Source organism: Physeter macrocephalus, chromosome 7, assembly GCF_002837175.3.
Source record: "Physeter macrocephalus isolate SW-GA chromosome 7, ASM283717v5, whole genome shotgun sequence".
Classification (NCBI taxonomy): domain Eukaryota; kingdom Metazoa; phylum Chordata; class Mammalia; order Artiodactyla; family Physeteridae; genus Physeter; species Physeter macrocephalus.
The window spans coordinates 23456457-23480637 of NC_041220.1; the positions used below are offsets into that span (position 1 = coordinate 23456457).

Below are 24181 nucleotides of genomic sequence, written 5' to 3' on the forward strand. Positions count from 1 at the left end.
AAAACACCATTTGCAGCAACATGATGGAACTAGAGATTATCATACTAAGTGAAGTAAGTCAGAAAGAGAAAGACAAATATCATATGATACCCCTTACATGTGGAATCTAGAATATGACACTAAAAATACAAAAAATAAAGAAAACATTTTAAATCTTACAGTACAGTACCTTGAAAAGTACAGTAGTACCGTACAACAGCTGGCATACAGGGGCACGTTCACATCTCTGAAAGTTCGCAACTTGAAGGTTCGTATGTAGGGGACTTACTGTATTTCGCAGTATCTTGTACTGATCAGCTCAGACTATCCAATGAGACCCACACACCTTCCTTCCTGTCTCCCTATCACAAAAACCATCACTTCCTTTCCCTCATGACCTTCACCCCTCCTCACCTTACCCAAAACAACAGAACAGCTATGCCCTAATTATTACAGTGGGACTCTTTGATCTTATTCTTTAAAGCTCTCTTCTATTTACCAGAAGGTTTTCTCAAGGCTCTTTTTAAATTGCTGAAAGGTTCCAATCACTCCAAACTTCCCATCTCCTTAAACTGAAATTTTTTTCACCATTCCCTCTGAATTAAGGTTGTCCTTATCTTTTGTTGACATGTAAAGTTACTCACAGGGCAGAACTCCTATCCACGAAGGCATCTCCACCATCAAATGCCAAGACTTCATAAGGAAGTAGAAATAAAAACTTGTTTTTCTACAGAGGTTTTACAGCAAAATCCAAAAGCCACTTTGTGATGGGTACATATATGGAAGTGAAAGTATGAACTGACGTTAAATTCTCAGTTGTGTTTGGAGTTATGGTTTGCTTTGACTTTCCTTTGTAAAATTCCATTAAAGTAGAATCCCATCTCTCTTTTTAAGTTTTTTTTTTCTGATACACATTGCTAGTATTTATTTTATTGAAGCAGAAGGAAAATAAATATAATGACTGCTCATATCAGTTGGCTCTACTGATGGTGCTATTTTCTCATATAAAATGCAGCTGATTCCTCTGCCTCCGGAAATCAGACGCAGCCTTTCACCCACAGAGCTGTAACTTTTCAAAATCCATGGTTTTACCGTCTTCGAGACCTTCTGGATTAAACTCAGTCCAGACCGTCTCTACTGACCTTCACAAATCATAAGCCTTGCAAAGCTAACAGAGTTTGCTGTGAGAGTGTGGGCCTTGACTCATCCATATTAAGATTTTTGAAACCTTTGGCAGAGCCCTGCCTTAAAAGTCTCTGGTAGCCCACAGAGGCGCTGTAAGTTTCACTCCCTCCTTAAAAAGTAATCTAACATGTGAAAATCCAAAACTGTAGATCAACTGGATCCCTGTGAGATTATTCTCATCATAAAAAGGGCCCTCCTCTGCCCAGTCCCCTGGCACCATATTCCTGGCACCTCCACCAGACAGACGCTCCACGTGGAAGCATGCCACAGCTCAGCTCCTGGCATGGAGAAGCTGCTCGATCAGTGAACGGCATCCTAACTTCACAGAAGGATTTACTCAAGATCTTCCTCGTTGTGAGAGCTTAAAAGTCAGGCCTCTTAGTTAGCACACGCTGTTAGCGATGATTGAGTTACCAGCAATTTTCCAGGACACACCCATGTGTCTCATGCACCAGGCAGTCCAAGAAAGATGGCTGAAGATACGTAAATCAGATGTACGAAGCATCCCCGAGAGACCTTTGCTCTTCCAGACTGGTGTGCTAGAATCCGAATCCTGAAAGGGCACGGATGTGAGCGGCAAACAGACCTGAGTCGGAATCACAACTTCGTTACTGGGCAGGACTGTAACCACTCTGAGCCTCGATTTCCCAACAAGGGAAGTGGGCTCACTACCTTTGAAGTTGCTGTGAGGCGTGAATGAACTAGGAAAGAGCTAACACATAAGACGTGCAAGAAAGGCCAGCTCCTGACATGTGCTGGTTCCCTGAATAAAGTCTGCATCTCTCTGCTTCCTATCCAACGCAGAGGTTTTAGGAAGTATCATCCTCACACTTACAGAGTTCTCTCTCAAATACACACCTCTCAGACCACATAGATCGGTGGCTGGCCCGATGCGACACGTATGTGGATAGATGTGCCCTGGAATTAATCTAAGAGGAGGGAGGTTGCACTTTAGTTCAGGACACAAGTATATCCATAAGGACAGGAGCAGGGGGAAAAAAGTCATATTGCTGGAAATGACTAACGTGACGTTTGACCTGGTCTGGAATGGCCCAGCATTTGGCCAGCAGGGCCAGAACTGCCTCAGAGTCTCCCATCCTCCTAGCTGCCGCTTCCTTTCCTGGAGATCACATCCAATTTTTGATTAGTATCGCTTTGAACCTAATAGCTTTAGATCAGTGTTGAGAGATGAACCACAAATCTTTTTATCAACCAATTATTCAGACACGGAAGGGGGTTTTATCCCACACAGGCTATTTTTAATCTCAAAGACTCCCAGTCTTTTATGTAAATGGGTTATAGGACCAGCATCCCTTCCAGGAGCGCTACAACAGCAATGTGCACCTATGAATCCCTGAGTGACCCTGAGAGGCATCTGGCATGCTTCTCCAATCTCAAGGCTTTCTGGAATACTTTCACTAGTTTGGAAGCAGGGAGAGGGACTCAGGATAGTAACGGAGGAAATCATGAAATATTATAACCCCAGTGGATCGTAGGAAGTGTGTGTGCATGGGAGAGATTGAGAGAGAGAGAGAAGAGAATAAGAAAAAGGAGAAGAAAAAAAGAAGAAAAGGAACAGAGGAAAGGAGACCCAAGGCTCTCAGAAAAGGTTCAATTCCCTCTACTGCTCAGGTACGTGACTTGAGTCCAGTTATCGAAATGGCCAAGAGTTTGCAAATCTCATCAGGGGAGGGAGAAAGCATAAGTGGCATTTACTACAAAACTTGCTAACCATTTCTCTATGTTATTAAATTATAATGCCCCAGAATATAAAAGTCATTGGAGTGGGGAGGGGTGTGGTTGAAAGTATTAAGTTTCTAAAACAGCACAGTTTTCTGTATTGTCTCTACTATTCTACATAAAACATACTCAGCTACCAAGACCACGCAGCTACTCTATTTGTGATAATAAATATAATACAACACTGAAGTTTTCCTTGTATTTAAAATGTATACTTTGGGTAATACGTAAATGTCAATCTTATCCTGATTTTATCTGCTTTTAGTGAACAGAAAAGGAAGGATAAATTGAGGAATAAAGATCACACAATAACTAGAGTAAATACTGGTAACTTTTAAATGACTACAGAAACCACTACATTTGGAATTTATGCCATCTCTAAATTAAGTGACCACTGTTAACACTGCAATATATTCAGATAATAAGCTACGATCCTTTCCAAGAAAATTAGTAAAAAATCATTAAACCACACAATATTTGGTATTAAAACTTGATTCATTTTAAAATTCTGTATGTGGAGTTGATTCCTGTAGTTATAATAGCCATTCCTAAATCTCAGTGGCTTAGAACCACCATTTTGTTTCAGTGAGTCAGGAATTTGGGAAGGACTCATTGCATCATCAGATGGCTCCAACGGGCTGGCTACTCAACGTGGTTCATCCGCATGGCAGGCAACTGACAGTAGCCGTTAGCTGGGAGTTCCACTGGAGCTGTCAAGCAGAGCATCTACCAGCGGCCTCTCCAGCATGGCAGTGTCAGGGTAGTCGGATTTCTTATGTTGCGCTGGCCTCTAGGGCAGAGGTCTCGGGAAGACTGGGTGAAAGCTACCATGGCCTTTTCTGGCCTAGACTTGGACACCTTGGAAATCACAAAGCATCACTTCCATGTATTGTACTGGTCCAAGCAGTCACCAGCCCACCCAGATGCAGACCTCACCTCTCAATGGGAAGAGTGTCAGAAAGTTTGGGCGTCATGTTTTACAACTGTCACAATGGTTCTGTCAGTCTTCTCTGCAGATAGTTGAATGTATTCCCATGAGCCTAAGCACACACAGGCTTGTACATAGCATGTGTTCGATAGATGTTTGAAAGGCACATCAAGAGTAGTTTTCTTAGAGGGAAAAGTAGGTCATGGCCATGAACTTGAAGTCAACTCACAAAGGAGTGTTCAAAAATCTGGGGTGTATCTGCGTGCTTAACCAAGGGTCTCTGCCTAGGCACTTTTCAGACTAATTGGGCCAGTTCTTAAATTTATAAGAGAATGAAAACAAGCACGTTCAGTAAAGAGAACTCAACCGAGAGCTTACCCTGTCAGCTTTCAAGTGAGAAAAATGTGGCGCTGAATCCTGACCCTATCACTTACACACTGAACCTTAAAACGCATGACTTTACCCTTCTAAAACCTTTATCTCATTTTTAAAACAATAACAAATAATGCCACCTATCTCATAGTGCTGTTGTGAGCATTAAATGTGTAAATATCTATAAAAGGCTAAAACTATGGCCAGACACATAGTTGGCACCCAAAAAGTATGTGTAGTTTTTGTATCATTATTACTATTCAGAAATTTAGGCCACTCCATAGTACATGGTAAGCACTCTTAAACGTTAACTTTTAATATAATTATAACCTCTAACCCTCATCTTGTCCAGTTTCTATCCCCCTCTCTACCTTCCCCCCTACACCCAAACATTGAAGGGGTTGCTGACAAAATTCACAATTTGACAGATCAGACTTTCAGAACTTCTTACGCTCCTTCTTTATGATCTGAAAAATGTGAAAAAGAACAATGGAAATGCCCAAAGATGGGTCACTTTAAGAAAGTTCAGGCTTTGTAGGTTCCTTGAATATGTGGATAATCAATATGTGATTTTATCAGCTTGGACTTGACCTATGGAAAAAAATTTCCCCTTGAATGCTGCAACTTCAGAACGTTATTATCCTGTAGAAGGCGAAGTGTGGAGTCTTTTTCTTTTCACAAGGTTCCACTATAGCGTGGCTGCCTCTTTCTTCAGTAGAGGAGAGAGGACCAAGCAGCAAAATTCAACTGCTAAGTCTAGAGGTATGATGCTAGGAAAAGAGAAGCAGGGATAACTTTTGTAGCAGAAGGCCTACAGATTAGAATATATAGTTAAATCATTCTATAGAGAAAGATCACACTAGAGTTGGGTTTTTTTCTGTTTTGTAAGTACGTTCATTTGTATCATTTTTTTTTTTTTAGATTCCACATGTAAGTAATATCATATGGTATTTGTCTTTCTCTGTCTGACTTAATTAACTTAGTATGATAATTTCTAGGTCCATCCATGTTGCCGCAAGTGGCATTATTTCATTCTTCTTTATGGCTGAGTAGTATTCCATTGTGTATATATACCACATCTTCTTTATCCATTCCTCTGTCGATGGACATTTAGGTTGCTTCCATGTCTTGGCTATTGCGAATAGTGCTCCTAGTTTTTGGTTTTTGGTTTTTTTATAGTAAACTAAAGACAAGATAGGCTCTTAAGTTCTGTGACATCTGTCCAGTTCACTGTTGCATTTCTGAGACCCACTTCAGTATGTGGCACCAAGCAAAGGCTTCAGAAGTATCTGCTGAATGAGCTGCATAAATTCATGTTAAAATCAATGCCTGGGAAAAGACCCCTCTAGATGTTTTAACCTAAGTAAGTACTTTGACTTTGAGGCCCACAGAGCATCTTATTTTAATCTGTTATAATCTTATTTTTCCATTATGAAAACACTTCTCCCTTTTGAAAGGGAGCTTACTTTTTCAGTGCACTGATGAAGATAATCAGAATAAAGTAGGACACACTCTGGAGGGGGGGAAAAGGCAAGCAACAAAAGCGAAGGCAGCATCCCCCAAACAAGCAAACAAACTGCACAGCAGCTCTCAGTAGACACCCAGGAACCAAAATGAAATTGGCCTTTGCTTAGCAAAGCCTAAATTCGAACCCTGAAAAATAAATCCCTGAAATAAAAATGGCACCTCTGAGATGATGAACAATTTTTAAAGCCTCAACACAGAGGGGGCAGATGCCTTTAAATGAGGCCCTTGAGAGAGGAGGGCACCTACCAAAGGCAGTCAGGCTCTGACTCATTGTTATCTGTATTTGCACTTGATTGAGCCTTGTTGGTACACAAATGATTTTTCCCCTTGCATCTGGTCAAGGTGGTCATCGTTTAAAATCACCGCGAAGTAGAAATGCCCCTTCCCTCTCCATATGGGAACCTCCTTCATGCCAATAACCTCACAGCAGGGTCTGGCAGCCCAGCCTCCTTGCCAGCCCAGGGTCCTTGTGAGAACCGCCAAACTTCCCACAGCAGGCAACAGTGTGCCGCAGAAATAGGAGGGCGGCATTGTTCGGCCCCCAACTCCAGCCCCCGGGATCACTTGCCTAAGTCTCATTTTCTGTAGCCTCCTTTGTCTCAGTTCCTGGGGCTTCGTACCATGCATTGTCATTGTTGGGGAGGACATATACAACCGGCAGTTTCTCAACAGCTGTCTGCAGGAGCTGCCGCGGAGCTGCCGCAGAGGACACACACACACACACACACACACACACACACACACACACACACACACATTCCCTCCCTCCCTCCGAAACACCATCCACACAGGCTGCAGGCCGCCCTGAACTTGCTCCACCCAGCTGACTCTGCCAGCCAGCCTTTTCCTGGACATACATTCCTGCGCCTCCAGGAAACCAGGTGGGAACCACACTTGCTGGGCTTTCTCATTTTACAGCTTTTACACAGAGGTGAGACCCCCCTCCCACATTCCCATTGCCGCCATGAGCTTTAAATGTTAACAACAGAGGGGTGAGGATGCCCGCTTTTTGAACACTGAGAAATGCAAAGTGGCAGACAATAAAGCTCAACACGTACACACGAGCCCAGGACTTTTTAAAAAACTCACATCATTTCTTAGACTCACAGCCTCACAGTAATCATAATTTTTAAAAAAGCCCTCAATGAAAACGGATCAGCAGACATCCTCTTTCAGATTCAATGATAGAAATTGTTACATTTATAATTTTACAGGGACTGGGATTTAAAAAAAAAAAAAAAAAAAAAAAAAAGAGCATCTGCCTTATGGTCTCAGTGACCAGCTGGACAGATGGTGAAGAATATCATTAGTTAAGAAAGCTCTCATTCATTACCCGCAAGTCCCTTGGGCAGGCTGGGGTGGGGGGCAAGAATGTCCCAGAATGGGATATTTGAAGAATGTGTGTGTGTCTGAGATATGAGGCCAGGCGGTGGACATGGGGGAGGAACACACAGCCCGTTGTGATCCAAACAGCAACCGTGAACACCTCAGCAGCGGTTTGTCACACAGACACTTCCAACTCCCGTTCCACCCGCTCCCTCGACAGTATGAACAGTGAAGCGAACCATTTAGAGGTCACCATAGCTGCCAACAATCCCTCCTTCTCTAGACATAAGTACCTCTCCATCGGAAAAACATAAAGGGGCACAGAAGAGGATATGCTGACTGAAACTGTCACTTCTCTGGCACCTCTTCTGGGTTCACCTGGAAAATGACAAAAGAAACATGGGGTCTGGTGTGTTCATCTCAACCACAGGGATTCCAGGGTAAAACGCCTCTAAATTTAAGTCACCACTCCACCTGGGTAACAGAAAGAGTGTGTGTGTGTGTGTGTGTGTGTGTGTGTGTGTGTGTGTGTGTTTGCCGGGGGGGGCAGGGGGCAGAGGATAACAACAGGCCCCAGTGAAAGTGATGGAAGGACCAGAAATCAACACATCTGTGACTGTCTGGTTTTCTGTACCAATTTACATCTACCTTTTCAGCTTAATCTCTTATAAACGTCCATCAGAGGGACGCTGGTACCGAAAGGATAGATGAGTTCCTTGGCCCTTTGGATCTGTCTTCGCACCGGGCACTGAATACCTACTGGGTATAAGGTGCTCTGCTGGGAACCCACAGGAATACAAGAGAAGCAGAGGTATGGGGGCCCCCGGCCTGCCATTTTGGGGTACAGGGTGCGTATGAGTGGCCATCAATCCAAACTCATAGCTTCTGAAGCTGGAAAAACTAGTCTTCAAAGTCACTCAGATATTTCTTTTTGCCAACAACTCACACTGGTACTTTGGAGAAATCTAAGAAATTGGTGAGAAACTTTAGGGGTTAGGTAGGAACCGGGATCACCGAAGCCAAATGGGAGGCCTGGTCCAAAGAAGGGGAGCAAAGAAATCAGAAAAAGAAGGATGATTACGATGAAGGAGAGGGTCACTATTCATCCCCAGCTGGCCCCAGCTTCTCTCTGTTTTCCTTCTATCTGCCAGCTCTCCCTGGTTCTTGGAAAACACCTCAGGCAGAATCCTCAGCTGCCACCGCAATGACCTCTAGGGGGAGAAAACTAATAGCAACGACAATAACAATAATTTTTTCCCATGTTGAGTGCCGACTATAGGCTCAGCATCTGTTCAGTGCTTGAGGTCTAGCACTTCATTTAATGCTCATAACACCTCTCTGAGGTTGGTATTATTGCCACTGTACAGATGAGAAAACTGAGACTTGGAGAGGTTAAGTGATTTGCCCAAGGTCGCACGGCTAGCAGGTGACAGTGGCACAGGAACCAGACCCAGGTATGTCCCCTTCCAGTATCAAGGCTCCTAACCACTTCACTACAGGGAGTCTTTCCTATATTCTGGCCAAGACTTGGCTGGGATTTTCCAAAACTAACTTTACTGAAGAATTAAGAAAAAACTAAAATGTAAATTCTTGGGGAAGAAAATAACAAGTTAAAATGCAAGTCTCTTGTGCTCTTTTTTTTTTGGCTGTGCCGTGCAGCATGTGGGATCTTAGTTCCCCAACCAGGGATCAAACCCAGGCCCCCTGCATTGGGAGCGCAGCGTCCTAACCCCTGGACTAGCAGGGAAGTCCCAGCCTCTTGTGCTCGTAACATCAAAATCTAAATGTTTGTCAGTGAATAAGTTTACCAGCCAATCTTCCTCCCAGGATGTTAGGAAGAATATATAACACATGTATACTTTAAATAGTTTAAACACAATATAAAAGCTACTTATTATTCATTCGTTCTAGGAATGTTCCTTCTCTATCCCCCAACTCAAGGTCTGTGAGGATTAAATGAGATATTATGACTGAGGATTCTGCTTTAGATCTCTCTGCACAATCTAAAAAAAAGGATATTTAACATTTAAACTTTGTATCTTTAAAACGAAAATACAGGCCTATTGCATGCGCAAAGCAAACAACAGAAATAAAGCAAACTAATCTCCTTGACTGGTGGAGCTCTTAGGATGAAGGGTACACATGAAAATGGGACAAATGAGGTTTCTGTGCTCAGATTCAGAAAAGTCTCCAGTCGCTTTGTCTTGACTTTGCAGTTTTCTTCTCTGCCTCTTCAAGGTCTCGGCCTCCGGGCCCCCAGCAGTCCTGCCTTCACCTCTACCCTACTTCTCTCGTTGCCCTTTGGTCCCTCCGACTTTGTTGAGGCTGCTTCAAAAGCTCTTTTCCTTTGCCCTTTATTCTGAGCTAGCATTTGGCCTCACTCATGGCCTCTGCACGGGGTCATCTTAACCTGAAACCTGCCTGCATCTTTTCCGTCCCCTCCAACCACCCACTGCCGAGTTTGTTCTTCCTGAAGATGAGCTGTCACACACACAGTGGCTACTCCCTGCCGGGGGCATGGCTCCCACTCATAGGCAGACACAGAGACCACAACTCATCCTCAGTAACTTCTTCAAGCACTTTCTTTTGAAACATCTCAAAGAGTCTTCTGTTCATCTCCCCATGTCTAGAGCAGAAATCTCATCGACGTAGTTTTATAACACCAATGTTCTTAATTTATAGGGATCTGCCCAATCGGTACTTCCCCAAAAGGGATCAGAACAGCATTAGAGGCTGTTCCTTCCACGCCCAACAAGATCTGGCGGCCCCATGTCAAAGGCAGCCCTGAAGTGTCCCTCCACCGTGGAGGCCAATGCTTCTAGGCATCGTAACACCCCTTCCCAATACGCTCCTGGGTTTTGGAGTCAAAGGGATTTGAATTCAAATTCCAAATCTCACGAAGCCCTGAGACATGAGGCAGGTCATTCAAACACTCCGAGCCTCGGTTTACTCATCCTCAAAGTGGCGTTGATGATAAATGGCTATCTCACGGTATATCTTGTGGTATTTACGAGGGCTGATGCGTATCAAATCTTTGCACAGAGGACTAGTAGTATTTATCAAAGGAGGCACCATCTCCTTCTGAGCAAAGCAGAGTTAAAAACAAGTCAGCTCCTTCTGTCTCCAAATACTTCTAGAAATGAATCAGGTGCAATCAACAGTCTTTCCTAGAAGTGAGGGCTGTCCCTCCTTCCCTCTCACTCTTTCCAAGAGGCTTGAACACAACAGGGATAAAGAATGTAGGCTAAGGACACGGAGGCACCATAGTGTCCACTCCAGCACCAAGGAACGAAACTAGGATGATGGGTTTTATAAAATATCATCCACTCCCACACCAATCATTTGCAGCTTGATCAAACGGCTAGCGTGAGCCTCACGACCCCTAGTTTGGTTTAGAAACGGCAGAAGGGCCCTAGAGAAAACGAGGACTCTTTTAATCATTACCGTTTTTATTACACTTCTGTGCCTCGCACACAGCGCTCTGAGAAAACCTACAAGAGCTTGGGGCTGTTAATGGGACACCAGCTCTGCCATGGGGATGGGGGTGGCCACTTAGAACTTTACTTTTAGAAGAATCCCACACTCTGCTCCTGAAGCCTGCCTGGACTTGATGAGCCATTTAGAAGAAAAATTTAAAGATTGAAAGTGAAAGATTCAAGGAAAGAAGGGAGTAGGGCAAGAACAGACTAGAAGGGCATAAAAATGAAAAGGCAACTATAGAGTCAAATACATTCAGCCTTGACTCCAGCACCCACTGCCCGAAGACAGGAGCTGCATCGTGCTGGGCTCAAGGGTAGGGAAGCTCCCAACTCGGCACAGGTTCACCAGAGCCCATCCTGAAGACTGGAAAGGAAAAGAAACAGAGGGGGGCTCCCAGCCCCTAGGTCCTGAAGACCATCGTCACTAGAAGAAAGACAGGCAGGAGAGAGAGAGAGAAAAGTCTGGGTGGGCGCCGTTACCAAACCATGTCCACAAGGGCACGTGAAAAACCCCAAGGGCTCTGCTCATGCAGACATGGGAGCTCTGTCTTCTAAATCCCCTTCTAGGGTCACTAAGAGAACAGGGCAAAATCGGGACCAGGAGCTCAGGGCCCTCTCTTTTCTAGGCCTCACCACTGGCAAGGAAAGCCCTGCCTCACTTTGCAGAAAGGAGGGCAGCCTCTTCAGCAAAATGGGCTTTTTTTGGCTGCACCACAGGGCTTGTGGGATCTTAGTTCCCCGACCAGGGATTGAACCGGGGCCCTCGGCAATGAGAGGGCGGAGTCCTAACCACTGGACCGCCAGGGAACTCCCAGGATGGGCTTCTAAAATAGAACAAACTGGGGGAAATTGAATTCATGAGGTAATGCAGTTCATGTAAGAAGCAAATGGTAGTTCTACATATCTGTATTTTTACTCCTTTCATGGGGAAACTAAAGAGTAAACAACTCCCATCTCCAAAAGAAAGTTTCCTCTAAATCCTAAAAAATGTTTTGTCAAGGTTAAGCCATATGTAAGAGTAACTGATTATTTCCCAGATGTCCCGCAACCAAATACTGACTCTGCATTACTAATCCCAGGACTTTCTTATTTGCCGCCCCGTTTATAGGCATTCAAAGCCAAAGACATGAAGTTAGCAGAATATTCATTTTTTAATTGTCATGTAAAAGTCTCAGACTGACCTGTAAAATGTTTGGAATCACAGAAGGTGTAATTCACTCCGAAATACATGTTTACAAGATGCAAGACGGTTGTTTGGATTTATTTCAAAAGTATTTAAGAAGAAAAAAATACGCTACTCCCTTACACAAAGAATACCAGAGTGTGTGGTAGTTAATCCGGGGAAAAAGAAGTGCATGGAATCATGTAGATTTTTGAAGTAAAAGTTAATCTGCAGGAAGCAGGAAGTTAGGACGTGTAATTAACCCCAAGGTACACAACATAAAGAATGGAAGGTAAAGACTAACGAAGGAGCTAGAACGAGGTAGCACAGAAGTACGTGCAGAAATGACACACAGCTGAAATATCTCTTCTTTAGCTCTTTTCCTCCTTTAACCATCACAGACAGACGCTCTGGTCGTGGGTCAGAATGTGCCCGAAGACGGTGTTATTCAAAGTATGGTCCATGGACCCAGTGCTCATTGCCAAACCGATAACGTTCCACATGCCCAAGATAAGTTCCAGCTCTGCGAGTGCGAAATAGCAGCTGTTATAGAGATCTGTAACTGAGGGAACATTCCAAGCAGGTGATCGTTTTTCTAGCAATTCATTTTTACTGTGTTTTCTCAATGTATCGGTCCACCATGGATTGGAAATGGAAGGAGAAGAAACCGGTCTTTCACCAGACGCAGTCTGCAGAGGGCTGCTAAAAACCTAAAACCTAAAATTGTAGATAGTAAGCTCTCAACATCGAGTTAAGAAAATACAAGAAATTTTCCGTTGTTCAGTTTTTACCTTTGATTTATGTTTTCCCGATGCAGAAGGCTGCCTGGCTGGTGCAGAAAATGATGAGAGAAGCAAGATGTGATGGCTACTCTAGCTGAAGACACTGATTCCCCTCAAGCCCACCCCTGGCTTTAAGCTGTTGATCTAGTCCACATAAGGCAAAACCCCATTCACATTCTGTTTGTATGTAAAAAAGAATTCTGAATGGAACAGTCTACTCCAGAGGAAAAGGAATTAAGAGTTTTAATGATTAAGCACAGCCAAATATTTATACATCATTAAACGCAAATACATGAACAGCTAGATGGGTGCACTTCTCTCCCATGCCTTACTGTAAAGGAATGTGTTACAATATCTGGACCGCTTTACATTCTCGATCTCTTCTTTATTTTTTGTTTTACTCTCTGTAGTTATAGCAAGACGATTTTTATCTTCTAAAAATATTTGAGGCTTCCTCTGCCTAGATATTTTTTTCCCCTAGCAATCTGTTTATGAGGAGGTGTGGGCATAAAAGATGTCCCTGTCATAACATTAAGCACATCAAGAAAACCAAAATATACATTCACATTTGTACATGAGCACAAGTGTAAACACACGTCTACAACCCACTCCTGAAGTCCCAGCAGCACAATCCTCCCTGACTCACCGTCTCATCACTGAGAAGAAAAACGGTATGCCTGGGGACCACGCGAGACAACACTCCCATTACTTACCAACAGTGAGTGTTTACTGAAATAAAACCTCTCAGCTATTGCCTTGGTGACAGTAAGTCAGGCTCAAGTTCAACATGTAAATGCTAATTGCACTAAATATGCAGGCACTGGTTGGCTGAAGAAGACAGGGGCTCTGAGACTGGGTGAGCCGGGGACAAGGAGATGGGGAGGTGAAAACAAGTCAACCACAATTTGAGAAATCCTGTTAGTAAACACTCAGGTCTCACTGGCATGATCTTATGAACAGCTTTAATAGTCAGCCGCTCCCACAGACGCGGGGGGTCATCTACGGGGAAGGTAAGAAACAGACTTCACGCCCTACACCACTGAGGATGTGAACGGTGCAGACCTGCCCCTAGATCTTCATAAACAGGCCCCTCTTCCCATCAAAGGCCTTTGCGGAATGGAGCTGGAGTTGTTTATCCTGCTTTCTTTTTCTATGAGGTTTACTTTCCCGATGTTAAACCCTGTCAACTTTACTGCCCAGAAACCTGTCTTCAGAATAGGACTCTCTGCTTTGAAGACTCCTTTTAAGAAAGGTCAAGGGGCAGTAAACATAAAATAGGATCCACGGCCCCACCAATGACAACAAAAACCGGGCCCAAGCTAATCAGTCTCGTCCATAAAACACAGGCTCTCTCTCTCTCTCTCTCTCTCACACACAGTAGCAGCCCAACAAGATCTGTTGAGTGAATGGAAGCAACAGAGTAGGAAGCAGCTGAAGAGAAAGAATTCCTGCTGTGTTTTCCCCTTGTGCCTCCTTCCCAGTCAAAAGGGTTCAAGAAAAGAATGTTTTATGGCACACTGCTGTTCACCACTAGCAGTGCAAGTTTATTCTGCCCGGGGGGCCCAAGTGGGATGAGTTCGGGCATCTCCATACGCTCTCAAAGTGAAATTCTTCCCTTTCATTTTGCAGGCCTGGTCTAATTTAAAACAAGCTATACAGAGACACAACACACTACACGGTAAAGCAGTGATACGCTCACTCTGAGAGGAGAGTTAGGCCTGCAGCATGGAACGGCCGCCACAGAATGTGAGGAAGGGTTTCTTTCCATCGGTATCTCTCGGCCTCCCTCCTTACCCGTAGCCTCTTGGGCCTCACATGGGGCTCTGCCCACAGTCAGTGCCGTCACCATGGCCAAAAGCCTGCATCAATGGAAGACCATCGGAGTCCTCCGCACGTGACATCTAACGTCACAAGCCAAGTCCATCCCAGCGACGGACGTCGCGAGGTGAAGGTTCAAATGAGGCAGTCACCGAAGCACCCACCAGGCTTTCCCCAGATCAGAGCTAAAACCACTTAGGGATTTTTTCAAAAGAAACTGAACTGGGGACTTGTCAAAACTGCTACAAATACACCCTGAAGTTGGAGACCAGAGCGAGACTCTTGGGCCCCACTGGGACTCAGCTCGTACCAACAGCCCTAAAATCAAAAGGGAACCAGAAAAGGTTCTGTTTACAAGTCAGCTGTGCTCCTGAAGCTCCGCCCAGCAGGAAATCTCTGAAAACAGGTGAGGCCGGCCAACAACTCTAGTAAAAGGGGTATGTGGTTATTATTATTTTTTAATAACAATCCTCTGACGTGTATATAGTGCTTAACAGTTTACTCTGCATTCCTTCTATGATCAGTTTCATTTCGTACTCACAACAAATCTAGGAGGGAGAAGGGTAGAAATGATTAGCCTCATCTTATGGAAAAGGAAACTAAGGCTCAGGATGGCAAAGTGATTTTCCCAAACAATCTGGGTAGTGAGTAAAAAACTGAAAAAACCCCTCAGGTCTCAGCTCTTTCCCCCCGCCTCACAGCTCACCTTTTTTCCCCTTCAGAAAAAAGCCTTGCCTTTTTAGAAGCAGTAAAGGATTTCTCTTATTTTTCCCCATATTGCTTGTTCTCCTTAGGTATGGGAAGAAAATACCTCCTACATTTATCCGTACAGCTGATACTCAGCAAATCGTGTCTGAATCAACGAACAATCCCACTCCATACCATTTCGATATACCTTCATCCTTCCTGCCCCGGGCCAGATTTAGAATATCTGTGTGTTGCATATGGAATCCTAATAATCAGAAGAAAAAGAAGAAACACAGATGAATATGCTCCTTGTTTGCACATCAAGGTCATCTGGGGTCCTCAGGCCTGACACTAAGACACCCCTGAATCATGTTCTTTTTCTCATATGCAGATCCATCTGGAAAAATTATGCCACTAGGTCGCCATCCACCTCTCTGGAAACTCCACTTATTCTTTAGTTTTACCAGAAGGTTCCCCTAAGTCTTCCCTGTTTTAACTAAGCCAAATGATGTACCGTTCATGGCAGGATTTGGGGGTTTGCTTTTGTTTTAACATCAACTAGCCAGTCCCTGTCTGTCCCAAGCTGTTAACAGGCATTTGGTCCCCTCCACGCCTCCTCCAGGCCCAAGTTCTCTCCCACACACGGGCTCCTGCAGCCTTCAAAGGAGTCAACTGGCAAAAGAAAGACCCTAGGTTTTTAAAAATCCAACCTGCTGATAGTGGACCTCAGCCCTAGGAATACCAGGTGCAATTCACTATTAACTCTGCTGCCAGCAGAGAATGGCCAAACCCATCTCCTCATTTCTGGAGATATGTAGCCAACACTCAGCAATCAGTAAGAATGGATGAATGAAGGAATGAATGAATGACTACCATTATCCAGTAATATGCACTTAAGAGAAACTTTTCCAAACTCTTAGCGAAAATATAAATTACTGGACAAGCTAAGGGATCAATGATCACTCAGATATTTATCCGTTAGCGGCATACACAACTTTAAAGCTCTGTTTACTTGTCTTGTTACAATCATTTCAATGTTGTACTTGTTTACAAAACTTTCTCAACTATTTTTGATGATTTGCTGTCAGATGAGCAACGTGATATGCGTGTATACGCCAGTAAAGTGTGTAAAGCTGGCACTCTCTCGTTCTAAAGATCAGACTCCTCAAAGACAACTGAAATATTGTTGATCTCATTATACATTTTTACTGGTAGATCAGCCATTTTGAAGTTTATTTCTTCCTAAATCCTCCAGCTTCCTGTATCTGAGTGTTTACGTCTCAGATTTCCCCCATCACCTCATTTCCCATCACTTTATTCCTAATATTCTGCTTTTCACTTCAAGTTACTATGAAACATGACCTCAAACCAGCATTTATTTCCTGACCTCCAAAATGAAAAAGACTCATAAAGAAGAAAAAAGAGGAAGTTATTTAACAACAATTTTTGGACCCCATAAACAAGTCTTATTCTTCCAGAGAGACAGAATCCTTTAACCTACTTTGCCGACTAAATCATGCCTTGAACACATTAGGTTCAAGGTTTTATCAAAAATGGGGACAATACTAAGCTCTAATATTTAAAATGCTAAGATTTTTTTCCCCTACAATTAACCACCTAGTCCAATAGTAACCTTAGAAAATATTATTTTTAAAAGGACAGTTCACACAGTTTGGTGTTGTGTGATTGCTACCGTTTCTGGGGCTGCAGTTGCTGAGTGATAATTTGGAAAATGCTCCCTTTTTAAGTCCTCTCTAAAGCTTTCTGCATCTGAGGATCTGCTCCCAGGACCACAACCAAGCCGTTAGCAGGATGTGAACAAGTTCACAAAATCGAGGATTTGTTTACATTCCAGCCATAGTATAGAGAAACGGAAAGATCTAACTAGCTGTTGTCTAACCTGTTCTTGTCTTTACTTATTTCTTCCCAAGCTCTTAACAAACAGGTAATGGGTAGTAGTTAAACATTTGGGACCAGTTATTCATCTTGCTTTGCAGATCACAGGGCTGGTCCCAGCAGAGCATCCAGTAACTTCAAAGGACACCCCTAGTTTGGATCAGTTTCACAGGGGACAGAGCCCGGGCCCAAGGGTGCCCTCCTAAAACTCAAGACCATTACTTCATTCCCCAGACCTGGTTACCTGAGCCACTTGTCCTCCCCAGTCATAAGCCAAAAGGGTTCCCTACTCAGCCCTATTTGACTCTCTCTGGAAAAGGAAAACAGCGGAAGATGGGTCTCTGCCCTGGTCCCTCCCACTTCTTAATGACTCCCACTCTCTGTGCCCAGACGCAAGTTACTTAGAAAAGCCGTGGTTTTAGAGCTACTCGGTCAAAGCAGGCGACGCACTGTATGGAACTGGGAATTCTGAAAATACTTCCAATTTCTTATCTCTCACCCAAGAGCATGCTTAGCCAACATGTACCTTGTAGTTTTAATTTACAGTACAGTTTCAAAATGAAAAATGAGGCACCCAAGCTGTTTAGGAACACGCAAAATCCTACCTGTTGGGTAGAGCTACCTTCATTTAGAGTCACATTTTCCCAGAAACTCTAGCTCCAGGTGTACTGAAAACCATCATTTAAAATTATTTTACACCTGTGGCCATTTGTCCTACAGGCAGCTTCTTAGGCCTCTAATATTTTTGTCAATATTTATGCTTTCTCCTTTAACTACTACTGGTCTAAATTTACTTTACTAAAGGAAATTCTGGCCCTAACTAAACTCATATAAACTTTCCATTTCACCAGGATGCTTTCTCTTTTGGGATTCAGCATGTCTTTTCTGAATCTAAGTAACAGCTCTTAAAGGCCATCCATGAATGTTTATTTTCCAATATAAGAGCATCTTTCTATACACACATAAAACATTAAAAGCTTCATGGAGGTGTCCAAAGTAGCTCTAAGTTGGGACTAGCTGATCTTCACAGAGGGTTCTAATGTACCCATGTGGGCTCTGCCTCATAAGTGTGGCCCTAAGACCTTGTCCCCTCAGTGTCCACTGCAACTTTTCTTTCTTTAATTCCACTTTGGTAAACATACATTTTCAGACTCACACTCTCACCAGTTCATCTCTAGTATCCATTTCTTTTATCTTCTTTTGTTTCACAATAGAGTTAAACAATATACTATTTAATTGTCAAGATGCTTCAGGTGATTTTACCTGTTTTATTTCAGTGGTCTTCTACATCAGTGTGAGAAAGAGAAGATCAGGAAATTTAAAATATCAAAAATTATGTGACTAGCTCCAGATCATTCAGGTATGACAGAATCATAGCTAAAGTACCAGCTTTCAGACTCTCACTGATAGGGTTAATTTGTCATACTACTCTGTCTCGTGAATATATAGTAAATATAAATAGAACTTGAACCACTTAAAAAGGGGAAGGAGGAGAGAGAGAGAGAGAGAGAGAGAGAGAGAGAGAGAGAGAGAGAGAGAAAAGAAAGGGGGAGGAGACAAAGTAATGAACAGTAAACTACTTCACTAGAAATTTTCTTCCTGTTTTTTGACTATGCCCCCATTTGACTCAGGAAAAAAATGAAAACACAAAACGGACTCTTCTGCCAATCCCTTCCCTGTATTACAAACTTCCATTTTTTTGTGTGACTAGATTCCTCTAGCAATCATGTTCTCTGCTACTCAGCAGAGGGTCCATCTATCTTGTACATCTCGCCACTGAATATTATTTTAGATACTCATGCCTGTCATAGCATCCCATTCTAAGCCAAATAAAATATCCCATTAAGCAATATTTGCCTTGACATTCTGTTATTTGGAGATTTGTACTGTTCTTAGTTCTTCACGGTTGAAAATAATGCTGCCACGAGAAACTCCATGCTTTACAAGTATTTGGGGTTTTCTAGAAGGCTATGAAAAGTCACATTTTAGCTCTTTTTTACTTAAAGCAAGATTTTTCTCTGCATATATCATATTCATTTACAGAAATATCAACAAAGTGTAAGCTAAGATGGTTTCCCACATTTTGATCGACATTGGGTTTAAAACTTCTATTTACTTTTTCAGTCTTCTAGGCATGCAGCTTCATGCTAAAGTTGTCTTAACATGTGTTCCTTTAACTCCTAACTAAGGTGAGCCCTTTTCAGCGTGATAATTTACAGTCTGTATTCCACCCTATGTAAAAACTGTCTTCTTCACTCTACTCACACTGCCTGTTTTTAAGCAACGAATCATGCCATCGGTAGGAAAAGGGGTCAAAAATCATGGTCTAATCATAACTAACTAGGCCATCAACTCTTGAGGACAAAAACCACAATTCTTAAGGAGTTATGTTAAGGAAAACGGGAAATATTTAGCCTTCTAGAAATGAGTAACAGTCAATCATAACTACTTATTACCAGGTTCCCCCACATGCAAAATCACTCCCACAAAATTTTGTTCACACAAAATTGACCTAGGAACAAAGGGAGAAAGCCTTTTCCCTTCCCTGCCTTACTCCACCATCCACTGACCACCCACCCGCTTCTCCCAGACATACCCTAATCTGCCCCTCAGGTCAGGACGGCCCCTCCAGTCACCCAGGGCACAATCTCATAATCTTCTTTGAATGCTCCATCTTTCAACCAGTTCTTCTACCTCCAATACACCTTTTCCTTTCCAATCTCACTGCCCCAATGGGTTGGCTTTCCTCACTTCTGTTCAGACGGATGCATTTCCCAGCAAGCCTGCTGCCCAGCTTCCAGTCTCTGGCCCTCCATCCATCCCATGAGCTGCTACCAGATAACTCTCCCATAGCACAGATCTGACCTGTCCATCCCTGGCACAAAATTCTGGGGGGCTTTATGCATCACTAAAATACATGGCAACTGGTTCCCAACCGAGAAACCACATTTCCAATAGCACTCTATTTGTACCTCTCTTTGGTATTCGTAAGCTTCTTGAGGAAAGGGAGTTTGCATTATCACCTTTATTTCTTCATAGTGCTTAGCAAGATTTTGAGTGTATTCAAAAGAACTAATTTGAATTAGAGTTTCTCTGTACCCAGTTCTTAGTACCGATTGAAATGTAAGCTTCTTAAAAACAGTGTCTTAATTATATCTTCCGTGGTTCGGTTCCTCTATGTAGTAGAATTTCCACAAGTAATTGTTTAACAAATGAATTAAGGAACTGATAGCTCTTAATTCCAACCTGGATCCACTAGCTGCCTGCTCCAGAAAAAGCTACCTAGAAACATATTGGTATTTAAAAGGTCAACTGAAAGGAAGATTGCAATATTCAGGATACTCCTAGAAATTAGGTCTCAAAAAGAACATGCTGTAAACATAAAATAAATAATAGGCCTTCAGGCTAAGCTCTATTACCAAATCATAATTAACATACCGATGTGCCACAGAAAGAAATGTGTTACTAAGAGACTAATCCATATACTTCCTAAAGAAATTACAACCCTTCGAAATCTACTTCTTCCAAAATTATCATAAATAAGGTTTAGTTTGCTTGATCAGATCTTGACCAAAAATAAGAAGAAGAATGGAGCTCCCCCTTGACATCAGCTACCCATTTTTCTTAATCCCAGCATGATTTAGCAGCTGCTGCCTGGACTAATTGTAGGAAATTCCAAATTCATGCTCTTTCTTTAATTAGCTTCATGACCTTGGGCAAGTCACTTCACCCTAGGGGTCTGTTTCTTCACCTGGGAAATAAGAGGGTTTGGCTCTGATCTTTAAGCTTGCATCCAGCTCTAAAATTCAATTCAATGATTTGTGAGTTAAAAATAAGCTTTTCGCTGATACCCACAACAGCATGAATGAACCTCACATGCATTATGCTAAGTGAAGAAAGACTCAAAAGACTACATACTCTATGATTACCTTCACATGACATTCTGGAAAAGGCAAAACTAGGAGTAGAGAACAGATCAGTGGTTGCTAGGGATTAAAGGTGGGGGGGAGGGTTTGATTACAAAAGGGTAGCATGAAGAAATTTTCTTTGGAGGTATAGCAATGGAATTGTTCTGTGTCTTAATCACGGTGGTTAAGTGACTCTGTGCATTTGTCAAAATTCACAGAACAGTACACCTAAACGAGTGAATTTTGCTATACATGAATCACATGATTCAAGGTATTAAAAAACCTATTTCTCCGTATCCAATGCAATTTTCGACATCATAATGGACAGTTTCCCCCAAGAATAACACTGACCTTCTATATTTGCTGACACCATTTTGTTCCAAGACTGATGAACCAAGTGTGTATCCAAATAATTTGCTGCTTGTTTTTGTGGTGCTATTGTTGTTTTTAACCTTTAGACAAACAGTCTACGGAATCCCTTCTGCGAAGCTAATCTTCCAGTGTGGCACACCTAACAATGAAAAAGTAAAATGAACCCAAGAGGGAATGATTCTTGGGCTGCCCAGGCCCCCCCTGGTGTTCACGGAATGTTAGAATGTTACTACTCTTGTGATTCATACCAAAGATATGAGGGACAGAACATGACTAATAACAACAACACAGCAGTAACAACAGCAGCTAACATTTAATTAGCACTTACTATGTTCCAGGCACTGTTGTAAGTGCTCACATACAGCCTTACTCAGTGCTACGGTAACTCATCTACTTTTCAGAACAATCCTGAAATGGGTTCTGCTATCCTCACTTGACAGTCGAGAAACTGAGAGATTAAACAATTTCTCAAGGTCAAATGGCTAGCAGGTGGCTGAGTCAGAAGGCAAATCTAGATAGTCTAATTCTTACCACAATGCTAAGATCCTGTGTAGAAAAGTTTATTTAAAGGAGCAATCTATTCATCCTCTTGGACGGTCTTATTCATTAGCTACTACTAATGTGATTCCACAAATTCTTATCCAGGCTTTCTTCAGACACTGAACAGAAAGCCTTTTCTAATTAGACAAGCCAGTATGTCTACCTCTGCCTGGTGAGTTCACGAAGAAGTGGGCATAGCAAAAAACCAGCTGTATCTTCCTAGTCTGCACTCAGGGCCTGCAACAAATCTGGCCTCAGCTGAGAGGCAAGCTTTTCTCGAGGCCTTCCAAGACTCGGCAAGAGCCGGACTGTGCTTCTGCCTGCCACTAGGAAGGGTCTACTTTTTCCTGTAATCATCTCGCTGATTTTTGTAGGTTGGGGCCTTCAGGTAGAAACATGTCCCAAAGCAGACAAGTGCCTGTTCCTGAAATAACCAGTTCTCTGCACAAGGCAAAAGAAGCTTTCAACCAGAAGGGAAAGGCTGGTAAAACCTAGGCCAGGCTGAAGGAAATCAACCCACCCAAAATGAGTCCATTAGACAGTACTTGTAAGGTATTTAGACCCTGAGAACTCTGTTTGAATGTAGAAAGGCAGAGTACACAGAGAAAGGCTTCTCAACTAGTTCCTGCGTTTGTTTAGTCTGCTCACCTCTAGTCCAAGCTAATCATCTTAATGGTTGTTTATGACCAGAACAGGGTTGAAATGGCCTTTCAAAGAGAGCAGGGCAGGCCTAGCCCAGCCTACACTAGTTTCCAACTTCCTCTTTCCCCACTCCTTCTGCAGGACCCCAGACTTCTCCTTATTATGGATCTCCACTCCAAGTAAAACAACACATCATGGTTTTTGTTTGTTTTTTTCCTTTTTGGCTGCACCACACAGCATGTGGGATCTTAGTTCCCCAACAAGGGATCGAACCCACAAACCAGGCATTGGCAGCAGACAGTCTTAACCACTAGACTGCCAGGGAAGTCCCAACAGACCATGGTTTTATTTATGTCTTATCCTTCTCTTCAAACCAGACTATAAGTTCCCAAAAGGGCAGGGACCTTCTTTGTTGTTCATTGCTATATCTAGCTAATTGATCACTTTTGCAGTAAAATTTAAACAAAACAAACAAACAAATCAGAGGGTTAATGGACTTCTTGGAGGGAAAGAAGGCAACTTGGACTGATTTTAAGGCCCCGCTTTTTCCTGATGTAGACACCAGAATCTTGTGACCCAGAGTTAAACCTGTCCCTCCCGTAAGGGAGCTTTTAACAAAATCTTCACACTAAACCAACTACCGGGGCTTCCCTGGTGGCGCAGTGGTTGAGAGTCCGCCTGCCGATGCAGGGGACACGGGTTCGTGCCCCGGTCCGGGAAGATCCCACGTGCCGCGGAGCGGCTGGGCCCGTGAGCCACGGCCGCTGGGCCTGCGCGTCCGGAGCCTGTGCTCCGCAACGGGAGAGGCCACAACAGTGAGAGGCCCGCGTACCGCAAAAAAAATAAATAAATAAACCAACTACCGGTTTACCCGAATCCAGGGCAAAAATTTCCAAAATTCGAATCCGAATGGAGGTCGGGGTGGGGGGGTGGGGGTGGGGAAAGGCATTCAGCACAGCCACCCTTCTCCAGGCCACCTATACTCCCCCTCCTCAAAGCACAATCAGAGGAGAAACGGGGTGAGGCAATGGTAACCGGGACGCCCTCCTCCAATTAATATGTTATTGCTCCTTTAAAACCGAGAACAAACGGCCGGCAGCTCGTGAACCCGGAGGCTGCAGTGCGGTAATTGTCACTTAGCCACTTAACTCCCCGCCGCACTGCTGGCTCTCTCGTCCTGGTTTCTCTCTCAGCCAATTACTGCCGTCATTTGCGTTTCAATGTGTGCCGTCAGGGGCCCGGCCCAGGCGACGACCACGAAACAGGAAACCCGGGCCCGGACGTTGGCTGCCAGGCGCTGCTTTGTGGGAGCTGCCAGGATTCAGGAGAGGCCCACAGAACCGCTCCAGGGGGACCCCAGGCCACCCCGCCACACCCCGGTTTTGTTCTGAGCCTGGTCTACACTGAGGCCGCCAGGAGGAGGGATGTCTGACCCTTAAGAGCCCCAAGTTGATAATGATGGTGATATTAACCATCACTAGAATTTTAGCTGCTGAGCGTGACAGCAGACGAGAGACAAGCAGGGGAAGTAGGAGGGGCGACTGCAATATATTATTGTGAAATCAAGGCAGGCACAGTCGCCAAACGTGAAGACAGCAAGATCTTAATGCAGTTCTCACTGCTCTTTTTGCACTCAGATTTCCACACAGGGGGCTTATTCATCTGTAATTTGACCCTAAAGTGTAGGGAACGTGAATCTTCCCAGGCAACCCTGAGCTGAAATATCTAAAAATTCTATTTGTAGCCTGCTGTCATCTTACAGGTTTGTGGTAGATATGTAAATACTTTGTCCAAAAAAAATTTATTAAAAAAAAATTCCTTAAAGGCATAACCAGATG

The 24181-nt window shown here is 43.4% G+C and overlaps 1 protein-coding gene across 3 annotated transcripts in view; it reads right to left on the reverse strand.

Moving 5' to 3' along the window:
- The window catches only part of MAML3 (mastermind like transcriptional coactivator 3), a 620107-nt gene that overhangs the window by 336926 nt on the left and 259000 nt on the right, over nt 1-24181 (reverse strand). The gene's annotated exons all lie outside the window — the stretch shown is intronic.